Source organism: Paroedura picta, chromosome 7, assembly GCF_049243985.1.
Source record: "Paroedura picta isolate Pp20150507F chromosome 7, Ppicta_v3.0, whole genome shotgun sequence".
Classification (NCBI taxonomy): domain Eukaryota; kingdom Metazoa; phylum Chordata; class Lepidosauria; order Squamata; family Gekkonidae; genus Paroedura; species Paroedura picta.
The window spans coordinates 92539839-92552976 of record NC_135375.1 but is presented as its reverse complement, the minus strand read 5'-3'; the positions used below and the strand labels follow the sequence as shown (position 1 = coordinate 92552976).

At 43.9% G+C, this 13138-nt stretch overlaps 1 protein-coding gene across 9 annotated transcripts in view; it reads right to left on the bottom strand.

Moving 5' to 3' along the window:
• The window catches only part of PSD3 (pleckstrin and Sec7 domain containing 3), a 189595-nt gene that overhangs the window by 89052 nt on the left and 87405 nt on the right, over window positions 1-13138 (bottom strand). The window lies entirely within an intron of this gene.

The following is a 13138-nucleotide window of genomic DNA, read 5'->3' as shown; positions in this document are numbered from 1 at the left end:
AAATTAAAGACCCAGTGTAAATAGCATCTCTATTCCTTCTGTAGCCTAGTTGCAGTACAGAACTTAAGTCTTCTAGCACGATCAGTGGGTGGACCATCAGGGGATGCACTTGGAAATTTTTGTTCCCCCACAGAAGTGGGAGTAATATGTCACAGGGACCGGAACACATGTGACATCATCTTAGAGATTTCCCAGTTACCAAAATGGGGCTTTGATTTCTTTCAGAACATGCTTTTTTTAATATGTCCATATGCATTTTTCCTCTCTTCTAAAAAAAAAAAACAAATGCTTCAAAGAAGGCAGCTCAGAATTCATCCCTTCGTCCTCTATAGTGACTCAGTATTTCAAGCATGCAAATATGATTGTAGCCAACCAGGTGGGTGGAAGGCCCTGCATTTCTGCAATCCCAAGTCAGTTGGATGTTTGTTTTCTCTTTATTGTGACCCACAAAATATCTAGTGGTCCCAGAAGAAATTAGATTTTCCATCACATAATATTTATAGAGAGAACGTACACCCACTAGCCTCCAATAGCACTCAGCATTCAGGACTGTGTACCGGAGGCTCAGACAAAGAAATACAGGAGTAACCATTATCTTCATGTCCTTTGTGCCCTAGAAATGTTTGGCTACCTGGCTATTATTGGTATACTGATTAAACTTTGGTTTGATCCAGCAAGCAAATTCTGGTGCTCTTCATTAGCAGCGATACAGTCAATTTTTAGGAATTTGTTTAGTAAACTGTTTGAGACTGCCTGGCAACCAAGGAGGTTCACAAAGAGGCTTAAATCATATTGAAACACAACACAGGCACAACACCACCAAGTAAAAAAACAAATCAAATCCCCAAATCCTCTTTAAAGCACAATGTCATCTACATCAATCTGATTCAAGAACCTTCTGTCAAAGAAGGGTCTTCAGCCTTCTGTATGTGGCATGCTGGAAAGTCAACCTGATATACAGGTGAGAGTGTTCGACTAGGGTCTAGGAGAGCCACATTCAGATCCTCTCCACTCTGCCATGGAAGTTCGCTGGATGACCTTGGGTCAGTCACTTTCTCAGCCTAACATAATTCATGGGGCTGACGCTGGCTGAAGATAATATGGAGGTAAAAGAGGGATGTTGTGAAACACCTTGCATTCCCATGAAGGAGAAACCTCTCAACTGCAAAGGGACATAGTTGCACTAGGGGGGGTGAGGTCTGCAACAGCTTCTGCTGGGTCATAGCCAACATGGGTAGACTGATTAACATGGAGGTGGCCATTTATATCCTCTGGGCCCAAGATATTTGTGGCTTTGAAGGCCAAAAACAGCACTTTGCAATGAGTCCAGGAAAAAAGTTGGGAATTAGGTGGAATGAAATATTCATAGAATTAAACACCACGTTAAATGTGCCTCAGAGACTAATCCCCTCCTGTCCCCCAGCAGGTACTGGGAGCCATTGTGGATTAGGCATTCATTATGCACAGGGCAAAAACAAGTAAATCTATGAGCATTTTACTTCGCTAAGATATAGGAATCAAAGGGAAGCTAAAGGTAAGATTATCTTTTTAGAGCTTCAATTGCTGTACTTGAGTGAGGCTGATTTTCTTGAAATGGGTGGTCTGAGTTGGGGAAGGAATGATGAGCGAGGCGTGCAAATCCTTGGTTCCTATTATGCATTTTCCTCATTTGGAATCTGGCATTTACCATCTCTTAGCAACTTTAAGTGGGCTCCAGCAAGTGGCTTTTATTTAAATGCCTGAATATATTAGTCGGATAGCAATAGGTGACAGAAAACAGCCTCCAAGTTTCATCACTCACTGAAATCAAACAATAAAAATGGACATATTGACAGCTGATCCAATGCCTTCTATGTAGTGGGTAAAAAGCGACTGTCCTCTGCCTCTCTCAAGAGCTTAAAGGAAAAGAATGGGAAGGGTCAGAATGTCTGCCTTGGATAGCCTTCTCCCAAATGAATGGAGCTTGACTGTGTTTGTAGTCCATGAACATCTGGAGGACCACAGGTTGACTACCCCTGCTCTAAGTAGTGCTCACTTGCCATGCTTCAGAGGGTGGGGGACTTTGAGCAAGAATCCCTCAAGTTTTATGTCACGTTAAAAATATATATAGTAAGAAGCATTTCTTCAGACAGCAAGACTGTTTAGGGCTTTAATCAGGTGAAGAGCGGCACTAGGCAATCGATCAAGAAACAAATCTGTACCCAATGCAGGTTCTTAAGGACAGATGCAATGTGATTCCTGCAGCTGGATCCATGGAACAGCAAGGCTGCAGCTTTCTTGATCAGTTATTTACACAGCAGTCTTTCCAGTATGACTTGTATCACGTAAAATTTTTTTAAAAGAATGCCACTCTTACTTTCATGTTTAGCCATCTGAAATAAATGGACTGGATCCAGCACAAAGGTTTGTTTTGCAGGATTTGAATGTCTGTGTGTGTGTGTGGGGGGGAGCATCCATGTCAGGCAGAAAACTGAGAGCCCAATAAACAAATCTTTAATTAAAAGTGAAAGAGATTGACAGCAAAATGAGATAAATAGCCCTCTGCAGCTTCCAAAAGGAAATTGCTTGTGAGGGTAGACAACAGGAAGATGAAGCAAGAGCTCAGATCAGTTAGGGAAATTAAGGACTCAGAGACCAACACCTCCTACTTCACAAAATGTGCTTCTAAAGAGGATTTAAGGGCAGCTGGGAAACCTGGTTTGAAACGTTCAGCTTGCAAAAATTCATTACTGACATTGCCCTCACTACAAGTGCACCTGAATGGGGACAATTCTCCACGTAGCTCTCATTGCCACCATACTAGAATGTTATTATATCAGTAACTACTGGTGTGGCAGGCTCTCTGAATGTCGGGGTTTCCCCAACTTCGCCGCTCCTACCCGGGGGCCCACCAGCGAGAGGCGTGTCACCTGGACCTTTATCCAACCCTGCAGAGCCGGGTCTAAGGGAGTCCTCGGCGGGGGGAGTCCCCAACGAGGAACAGTGCTTACAGTTGGAGGACCGGAGAGGAGCGAGAAGCGGTCTTGGCCGGGCAAGGAGCCGCCCAAGAATGAAACGATGGATGCAAGATGCCGGAGCTTCTCCTTTAAGGGTTCGGTGGACGGGGGATGCAAGGGAGGAAAGCTACTTAATGGGAGAGGTCAGCGTCAGTGAGGAGGTGGGGTTCGGGATAGTGCAAAAAACTATCATGAGCCCGGGAGTTCCAGCCCGAGTTTCCCGGTGGACTCCATCGACTATCTGCCTCAAGTGCTATTCTGACCTGCCTTCCCATCTGCCGACACCGTGGCGGAGCAAAGAAGAGGAGCGGACCCCTCGAACCCTGACACTGAATTCCCAGCTTTCTTTCTTTTTTAAAGTCTTAAACACTTTCCCATGAGAAGATATGTCTTTATTCTTATATGTCTGCAAGGGAAGAAGACTTACTTTTTAATGAAAATGAAGAGTTCAGGGAACCTGTTACATCTATTTTTACATTCTACTGCTGATTTTTTTTAAATGAAAAGCACCCCCCACAAAGGCCGTTGGGGGTGGCTTCTGTCAATGCAGGAACAGGGAAAATGGTTGCCATGTAGGGTGGAAAATCCGAATTTCCCCATACATACAGCAGCCCTCTGGGATTTACTGAGATCTTTCTCAAAACTTTGGAACAAAGCTAGTTTGAAAAAGACTGGAGGACAGCCAGGGAGGTACATGAATGCACCATGATGTTATAAGGAAACAAGAGGGAAAAACCTTCCCCAAAGTATTGAATTTGGGCCAGACAATCCATGTGGAAATGACAAGTGATGACAGACATCTCCCCTTAAAGACAATTCATAGTCCAAGAAGCATTCTTTAACTGACATTTTCTATTATCTATTATCCTATTATCTCCATACCTTTCTGGACTAAGAATGATCTGGAGAAAGGACCTTTTTCCAAATAATGAGTTGATTTTTCAAATAATGAAGCATCATCTATGGCTTAGGCTAAAGGTATCAGGATCCCAGTGCAGGATAGACATTTGTCTATTTGAAAGCAAAATTTGAGAGTTAGAATTCACATCTGCCAACTAGATGGTGAAATATCTTAGACATACAGTTAACAGGAAGTAATTGGTCAGGGACTTCCAAAATTTATCTTGAAGGCCAACTCAATAATGAAATCAATAATTACAAAGAACCAACAAAGGGAGAAGGGGGCTGCAGACCCTGATACAGAATGAAATGTTCTGCTTATTAGAGACACAGCTTTGTGACTGCAGAGCTAAAATACTGGTTTGAAACCAAGGAAACGTTTCATTCAGTTGAAGGAATTTGTCAGTAAAATGGACCTTCCTCACCTCTCTTTCTGCAGCACACAATATTCTCCAAAATGTTGTTCTGGGGGGAGGGGGGAGAGGATCCATTGTCCAAGCAGTGCCAACCAAGATCTGACAAGATTGGACTCGTCTGGGCTATCCAGGTCAGACCTAAACACGGATCACTAAAACAATATCAGCCAAGACAGATTTACCCGGGGGGGGGGGCAGTTATGGGAATCAGACAACTAAATTGTTTATGGGGGTTCTCTGATGCTTTGCTATTTATATGCACAGAAGTGACAACTGGGAACAGATCAGGTTCTCCACATCCGTATTACACATATGCATGCATAGCAGTCACAACCAGTGGCATCCTGCCTTTGGAACTCAAGTGCTTTCAGTCCCCCGGTTCCAAAAGTGGAGTACAAATTGGCTCTAAGAGTCTTCCATTGAGTGGAGGCCAGAGCACGAATCGTGACTACGACAATACATTCTCAGCTGGCTGTTTTTAATTCCTGTTCCATAGTATCTGGAGCAAATTCTCCCTCTTTCTGCCAAGCCCGCTACATAGTCTCACAAAGGCAGTCAACCACTCAGAGGTTGAAGTCAAGGACAGGAGCACCGACAGACCCAGTTTAACAGGGAACTGGGATTCGTCTTAGTCGCAGGTCATAGATGTGCTGAACTCTTATCGGGAAGATGGGAGGGGGAAATCAGCATGGAGAGGGAAAAGAAGCCGGCAAGCCTGCTGAACAGTCACAGTTGCTTAGCTGATGAAGTTTTTAAGTGACCAATGGAGCCTTAATAATGGCTGCTTCCAATCAAGGTTCTAAACTGCAAGCGTCTCAGGAGGAAGCTCCTCCACCAGGCATTTGCCTGACCGACCACAGGTCCCCCTCAGACATCCCCTCCATGGCCTGAACCAGGCTGACTTCTCCAGGTGCCTTAGCTAAGTTACCGTTGCTTTTATATTGTTGTTGTTTAAGATCACTGATTATGTGTTATTTAGAACCGCTGTTATATTGTTGTTGTATTTGACTATGCTGTATGTTAGTTCGTTCCATGTATCCCCCTGTGATATTATATGTAAACCACCCTGAGACTTATGGAAGAGCGGTATAAAAATCTAATAAATAAATAAACAAACAAACAGCAGTAGTAAGCAGCAAGGCAGCAGATGCCATCCACAAATCTCCTTTTTGCACTGTTATTCCTGCCTCCCACCCCCCAGTTAGCCTATACAAAAACACAGATGCAATCTTAACTAGGACCCCACCTCCTCCATTGAACTACATTGTAACTCTACAGCATAGGTGGGCAAGGAAATGGAAAAAGCTCTTTAAAGGACTGTGTGCTTTCCCTTACAAACCAGGACTAAAACACAGTTAGAATTCTTGTACTGTGTACAAAATCAAAATTCCCAAAGAGCAGTACCAATAACAGTAAAACCAAAGCCAAGCTATACACCTTGCTTGTATTTCCAACATATTTCTTTTCGTCTCAATTTATTGTTTAAAGTACACAAAAATCTTGCACATTTCTAGCTGTAGTAGATTCTCATCTTTGGATTCCAAACCCTGTCCTTTTGAGCTTTTAAAAGCAAAACAACTCATCTGGACAGATCATATGTACAGACTTAGGGACCATGTTTCTAGATGCTTACACTCCTTAATGCTCTGTGATTCCAAGAAAGAGCAATTTGCACAAGCATGTGAGCATCTCACATACAAGTCTGTGTACATGAACTTTCATCACGTGCAAATGAAGTTGACAATATTCAGATATTCCAAATTGGACCACTTTAGCAATCCCTTTTTGTACAAGCTGACTTGCACACCACCAGTAAACCCAAGGGACAGCAATTAAGTCAGTAGAAGTTTCAGATAGTCAACAGCAACATTAACTTTTCTGTTCACGTTTTAGGTTTTTTTTTTTTTAAATGCCATGTGAACACAGAGCATCCAGATCTACCTACATGTATTTTAAGATGTGGGGATTATTATTATTTTAATTTTTTTAACACAACCGTATGTGCAATAAACTCGCTAGGCATATGCCACTGGTAGCATATGGTTTGGGATGATTTCCTGAAGAACTAGCTGTACTCATCTTGAAACCATTGAAGATTCTTCTGCGTTCTAATGTAAGCTAATTTTGAGTGCACAGAAATCAGGGCAAAGTGGCTTAAAGATGGTTTGATTGTGCAGAATGGGGGGGGGGAGATCCGAAAACGGGGGGATTATTCCAAGGTTTGGGTAGGGGGTCCAAATTCAGATACAATGAAAATTAAATGACACCTCCCCTAAAAAAACACTGCTTTTAAAGAATATTTAATGTTACTGATTTATACCTCATAAAACGTACAGCTAAGGCAATACTAGTTCTACAGTCTCTCTCAAGCACATACACATTTTTTTTAAAGTTACAAAGATATTCATGCCTATTGCACATGCCCATTTCATCATTCCTAATAAATGACCAGTGTTTTGAACCAGTGTGCTAGTCAAAGATTTTGATCCTCCTGGAGAAACAGGCACAGAAACTGTCAATAAGCTTTTCACCTCTTGTGAAAGGTACACGGGGTTTAATATGAAGGTAATATTTACGATATTGGTATCCCAGGTCTCAACAAGGTTCTCAAGGAAGCTCAAAACATCTCCATAAAAATACAACAGAACCCAATACAACCAGCAATAATAAAAAGACTGCTGAAAATAACGGCAGACCCAACCAACTAGCAATAGCAGCAATTCCAGCAGGCATATTCAAAAAAGCCAGTGTGTATAACCCACATTACATACAATTATTATTCTTGCTTTCCCAAGAATGTACAAATGAAAAGAAAACATATAGCACATCAGAAAAAAGGGACTCCAAAAGGGAGATCTCAATGTCACTATTTGGATACACCATTTGTACTATTACAAAGTACAAAGAGTGTTGTAACAGGGCAATGGAACTCCCAGGGCTTAACACAAATATCAGATTCTTATCTCACTATGCATGTTAAGTCACTCAGTTCTTGCTTATACCCAGAATTAAACTTTGCTGGTCTTAAAGTTGCCACTGGACTCCTACTTAGTTCTCACACCAGTTTGTTAGCTTTTATTATGTATGTGCTGCAATTGAAGGCTTACCAACAGCATCTTCTCTCTAATTAGCCCTTCCTAATAACAACAGCAAAGCAATAACAATAGCAATGATTATTAGCCCACTCTTCCAGAATTGCTCAGGGCAAGTAACAACATTCATAAAAACCTCATACAAACTACCCCCTCCCACCTTTTCTAAGCCTAAAAGTAATGGTTGAGGAAAGTCTTGTTTCAATGCACCTGAAGAAGTGTACACACCCACCCACAAAGGTTAAACCCCAGAATTAAACTTTGTTGGTCTCAAATGTGCCACTGGACCCACCTGTATCAAGTCATTATTAACTTTATGCAAGATATTAGGCCAGATTCTTCCTTCAGATGTAGCCTGCTCTAATGAAGGGGGAAATGAATCTAGAGAAAGAATGGTGACTCAGAGGCAAAATCCATTCCATGCTTCCTGTTTTATTAATTATATATATACAGGGGGGTGTATCTGGCCCTATAGGAGATAAGATAGTGCCAAGACAATTATCGGCCACTACCACAGGGGCAGAGTGCCATCTGGTGGGCCTGTCCAATACTGAATGACTCCCAGAAAGGAAAGCCATGTCTTGTGAAAAGAGAGGTTTGAGGAGGAGACCAGAGAACATCTTGAGAAGGGCTCCTCCCAGATCTCTTTTGGAAAGCATGGCTGCACACACCTGCGTCTCCTAAGCAGCATGAATAATACAATTTAGGAAAGGCGAAACACAGGAACACCTATTTTCCAGCAACCACCAATTACTGCCAGACACACTTCAAGAGGTTTGACCTTCGCGTGTCAGGCATTGGAAAAGCAGATGTGTCTTGGTTCTGAAGCTAAAGCACGCGATTCCATACCCCAGGAAAAGAAGTGGGGGAGGATTGAGGGGTTTCAGTAATAGCCTCTGAGAGATCCTGCATTCGCATCAATGTGGTACCAGCTTAGAGGACATGTTCCAGCCAGCTTCTCAAATGATCTTTGCTGTATGGTGCTTTCCCCTGCTGGGAAAGGGACACAGGAAGCTCCCAGACTGAGTAGGAGGAGTCCATTTACTCAACATGAAACTCAGGGTGGTACATATCCTCCATTATTCTTTTCATTTATATGTATAACAGTACCCCCCCCCCCCCCAGGGAGAATGCCTAGTCCAAGTTAAATCCTGCTTACAAGCTTCTGTTGCAGAGTGGGAATCTGAACCTGGGTCTCCCAGATCCTAGAATGACACTGTAACCCAACTTTTCTCAACTTTGTTATCATTGAGAAACCCCATTACAGGTATGATCATGGTTGGGAAGCATAGCTGTATACATGCCCACCTGAGGCCCCACCCCTTCCCAGCCTCTCCAGGCTGATCATTGGCCCATTTTGGGAAGGGGGGGGGAAGCAGGTTGACATGACCACATATGGTTATATCACACAATAATGTTTAACAATTTTTTTAAATATATTTTAAAATGTATTAACTTCCACCCATTTGGGAAACACTTCAAGGGCTGCCAAGAAACCCCAGGGTCTCATGAAACCCTGGATGAGAAAGCCTGCTCTAACCACTAAGCCATACTGGTCTATACTGCAGACTCCCCTTCTCCCATTCCAGTGCCACCCCAGTTTCCTAGAGATGCAGCGGTGATCTAGGGGTGCTGGTGAGGGGGAAGGTTTGGTGTATGAAAAGACCACACTGCACATGCCAGGAAGATAAAAAAAAAGAGAGTCTTCTTTCCTCTGGGGAGGGGCCAGGTTGAGATTCCTCCCTTGTTAATAACACCATGTTTGATATTCAAGCTGACTCCGACAAGAGCAGGAAGAAGCGAAGAGAGAATGCAAAAGTAGGAAACTGTACCATCTTCCCTTTTCCACTCCACATGTCTCAGCAGTCAGCGTACATGAGACAACAATAATAAAACTTGAGTCCAGTGGCACCTTTAAGACTAACAAAGATTAATTCAAGGTGTGAACTTTCGAGTGAATGCACACTTCTTCAGAAGTGCATGCACACGAAAGCTCACGCTTTGAATAAATCTTTGTTGGTCTTAAAGGTGCCACTGGACTCATATGTTGGTGTGCTACTTCAGACCAACATAGCTACCCACTTGAAACTAACAGCAATAAAGTCCACGAGGCCCAAAATCTGAGGGAACACGTGGTGCAGTAGAAGAGGCTAGCCTAGAGGGGCATTTAATCTTCACTCCAGCTGGGGAATATTAGCCAATTCATTGAGGAGCAGCTGGCCTGTCTGAGACCCGCTTGTTAAAAAAAAGAAATGGCACAAGCCGTTTGCGGAATGATAAACATCTCCGAGAGAGAAACAGAGAGGAAGCTTCCTTTATTACACTAAGTGGGCTGCTTAAACACACTGCGGAGAGATCGATCCGGTCAATAAGAGCCTGTAATTAGAGAGTCTGAGGCCGTTCCACTGCACCTCTCCAAGACGGCCTTAGAAACGAACCGATTTGTCAACGTCAACCTAAGCCCGTTCTATCGCAAGCGTCCAGGGCCAATATCTTAAAAAAATACTCCTGAAGAGTTTCCTACATCCTTGTCTAGGCCTGAAGCCAAGCAAGTAGCAACTCCAAGCTGGGAAGCGGGGGGGGGGGTGCAAAGAGACCACGTGAACGACCCTTGTCAAGAGACTGAATCTTCAGACTCACTGTTCTTGTCTGGATATTATTCTGGACCTGCAGACACCTCTTAGCATGTTTCCCTCCCACCTTCCTCACCAAGGGAACCAGGCTAAAAACCAAAACACATTGAAACTTCTACAAACCAGGATGCAGAAAGGAAAATGTCATCAGGAAGACTGCATTTATATTTACCATATTTGAAGATAAGGGCGTGGGTCTCATACCTCCCTCCCCCACAACGGTGTGATTCCTTAATCTACTGCACAGCATGTTCTTCTTATGCTAGACACTTTCCGGCTCCTTGAAAGACATTAGTCTTGCACAGCCAGAAGCACCTAGCAGAGAGGTAAGAGTACTCCACGATGGGTGACCACCTCTACCACCAGTGAGGAAGAGCACAAATGGAAAGAAACTACAGGACCCAGGCCAAAGCGTTTGGGCCGTTCTTATTTTGGGGGGAAATGACAAACTGAGTGACTTGGTGGAAGTCTAGACAGTTGCACCGGATGTGTAGACGTAAGGTGACCAGATTGTCCCACTTTTGGAAGGACATCTGGGGGCATCTGGCAAATTGTACTTATGTTGAAATTAAAGAATATATATTACAATACTATTTTTGCATTCTATGAAACTTTTTGTTGCTCTATATAGACCAAATTTTTAATCAAGAACCCCCCGGTCAATGGTGTCCTGCTTTACTAATGTTAAAATCTGGTCACCTTAGTAGAAAGAGAAATCTAGACGTCAAAAATTTCACCCCTGCTGCATCTATGGATCTCTGGGTCCCACCCATCCCTTTCTGCTTCTTTTGACTGCAGGCAATAAATGACTTGCTCTGACATAGTTCAACTCTCTTACTGGTTTGGTTTGGAGGGGGGGGGGATCTTCAGCTCATGTCGAGGGCAGGGCAAACACTCCAGACTAAAGAGAGCCAGATTCTAAAGAGAGCCAGAAAGCTTTGAAACTGATCTCCACATTAAAGGTAAAGGTAAAGGTATCCCCTGTGCAAGCACCGAGTCATGTCTGACCCTTGGGGTGACGCCCTCCAGCGTTTTCTTGGCAGACTCAATACGGGGTGGTTTGCCAGTGCCTTCCCCAGTCATTACCGTTTACCCCCCAGCAAGCTGGGTACTCATTTTACTGACCTCGGAAGGATGGAAGGCTGAGTCAACCTTGAGCCGGCTGCTGGGATTGAACTCCCAGCCTCATGGGCAAAGTTTTCAGACAGCTGCCTTACCACTCTGTGCCACAAGAGGCTCTCCACATTAGGCCTGTATAAACCCAATCCCACAAAGCTCAATGACAAGGAAGGGAGGGTAGGTAATGTTTTTAATTTTGATGTGGGGTTTTATCTTTTAGGTTACCCGCCACAAGACAGCTGGCCAATAATGGCTGAGAAGAAATCCAAAAATAAATAAAGTAACTTCCGCATCCCATCTCTCCCTCAGGACTTTCGAATGACAGAAGTGGAACTCCCCAGCATTCTCCCAGCTTGTTCCTGATCAAACCCTTCTGAGGACAGCTTCATAGGCAGAACTGTATCGGACACCCACCCATTTTCAGGTCCCATTTTAGCAAACACAGCAAAGGGCCTTTTGACTCTTTGGATTCTACTTGTGGCTTGCATTCCATTAAGGACAGATATTTGAACCAGGCAAAAAATTCGAACACAAATCTTCCTTTGCTGAGACTGCAGAGCTTTGGATCAGTGTGCAGCAAGATGCCATGTCTTTGCGTTTTTGTCAGCCGCCAAACAGCTGTGCTGACAACTGGTGCTTCCCGCGCAGGCAGCCAGACAAAAGAAATGAGGCACGTTCCCATCACTGCTGACAACTGGGAAACACTCAGCAATGCCAACCCCGGGCTTCAGCATTCTGTCCTGATTCGGCTGCTGGCACAAATTAAACGAATAGATGTACAGGGCGCGAGCAAGACAAGAAAAGTTTAAATGTACCATGCAGCACATCCTGATATCAAATTATATCTTCCATTCAGACATAAAAAGCCCAGAGGCATCTTCTTTTGCAGCCTCTCTGGAAAACCTATTACCGTAAATACTTATCTCCACAGCCAGCACTGTGTGTTGGGTAAAAAGCCTAGCTGGCTTTATGCCTTCACATATCACACAAGCGCACTGCCTCCAATCCCGTGCCATCCAGGGGCAGAAGGCCTGCCCACTACCCATTAGATGAGAAGCCAGGTACACAAATTAACACGTTCAGCTTTTGGTGCTATAGGCCCAGTTCCTGTCACTGCAGTGGGAAACAGAAGTGTAGCCCTGATCAAGAGGATGTGCGCCTTTCCATGGTTGCAACATGTGCTCTCCCTGCCCATCTGCTTAGATGTTTGGTGTTGCTCTGCTCATTTGATTCCTGATTCCTGTCTTCAGTTTTGACTCCTGACTTTGGCTTTTGTTCGTGGTTCCTGACTTTGGCTTTGATTCTTGACTTCCTTCATGGTTCCTGACTTCAGCTTGAACTCCTTGACTTCATTCCTGGTTCGTGACTTTGGCTTTGACTCTTGACTTGGTTTCTGACTTCAGCTTGGACTCCTTGACTCTGTTCCTGGTTCTTGGCCCTGGCTCAGTTTTTGACTCTGCTCCCCAACTACTTGATCACCATACAGCTTTGTCTCTGGTAACTGATCCGGGCCTGTCTTTCCACTCCTCTCCTTGCCCTGCCCTCTTTAGTGAACTGACTCCCTTGGCTTCTGACCACTGGACTGACTTTAGATCTGAAACCTGCTTAATGATTTGGTTTTGGCTTTCCAGCTGAGTTTGTAATTAATTGGTAACTGATGTGCAGCCCAGCACAGCTGCACATCCAAATGGACAATGGAGCAGCCTAACAATTAAAGGCTCACTTCAGCCTGTCTCACCCCACACTGGTCTGCCTGGCACATGGTATGACAGTCCCAGAATTAGTTGTCAGTTGAAATAGCATCCCGAAGATCCAGGTTCGAATCCCTACACTATCTCCAGAAACTCACTGGGTGACCTTAGCCCAGTCACACGCTCTCAACCTCAAAAATAAAATGGAGGTGAGGAGAACAACTTAAGCCAGTTGTGGTCCCCACTGAGAAAAGTGGGCATAAGTGAAGTAAATATAAATACATATGTCCC